Genomic DNA, 372 nt, shown 5'->3' on the forward strand with positions numbered 1-372 from the left:
TTAAGAAACTTTCACAACTTGTCTCAGTTCTACAAATTATGGAGCAAGTTCCTTTTCTAGGCTGACAGTTATTCCTGTGTTGCACTGCTGCTGGTTATGAAACACACCACTAAAGGTAAACGAGCAATCTGAAACACTCAGGGATATTATAGTAAAAGGTAAATGTTTTGTTTTCTGAAAATCCAAGTTTGCTCCCTTGATCTGTTGCAAGGGTGAGAGTAGATAAGAAACTGGGTCTTAAAGCATGCTCTGGGCATTGTCATTGGCCACTTTAATAGCAGGTACTCCATCTCTATCTGACACCACAATAGCACGGAGCCCTCCAATACTTGGTAATTTTTTATATGGGAATCATTTTAGGTCAACTGCCAT

General features: G+C 39.5%; 1 pseudogene; it reads right to left on the reverse strand.

Moving 5' to 3' along the window:
* Nucleotides 1-372, reverse strand: LOC119517483 (annotated as a pseudogene).

The sequence above is a fragment of the Choloepus didactylus genome, chromosome 2 (genome assembly GCF_015220235.1).
Source record: "Choloepus didactylus isolate mChoDid1 chromosome 2, mChoDid1.pri, whole genome shotgun sequence".
NCBI lineage: Eukaryota > Metazoa > Chordata > Mammalia > Pilosa > Megalonychidae > Choloepus > Choloepus didactylus.